We start from the raw sequence: 231 nt of genomic DNA, 5'->3' as shown, positions 1-231 counted from the left end.
CCGGGTTTGGGGGTTTGGTGCTGAAATCATCCGGGTTTGGGGGTTTGGTGCTGAAATCCCCCGGGTTTGGGGTTTTGGTGCTGAAATCATCCGGGTTTGGGGTTTGGTGCTGAAATCATCCGGGTTTGGGGGTTTGGTGCTGAAATCCCCCGGATTTGGGGGTTTGGTGCTGAAATCCCCCGGATTTGGGGGTTTGGTGCTGAAATCATCCGGGTTTGGGGGTTTGGTGCT

The 231-nt window shown here is 55.4% G+C and overlaps 1 protein-coding gene across 2 annotated transcripts in view; it reads left to right on the top strand.

Moving 5' to 3' along the window:
• KPNA6 (karyopherin subunit alpha 6) overlaps positions 1 to 231 on the top strand; it is a 16,989-nt gene that overhangs the window by 549 nt on the left and 16,209 nt on the right. The window lies entirely within an intron of this gene.

The sequence above is a fragment of the Corapipo altera genome, unplaced genomic scaffold (assembly GCF_003945725.1).
Source record: "Corapipo altera isolate COAL_440 unplaced genomic scaffold, ASM394572v1 201, whole genome shotgun sequence".
Taxonomy (NCBI): Eukaryota; Metazoa; Chordata; class Aves; order Passeriformes; family Pipridae; genus Corapipo; species Corapipo altera.
The sequence above is the reverse complement of the archived record's forward strand: the minus strand, read 5'-3'. Positions and strand labels throughout refer to the sequence as shown.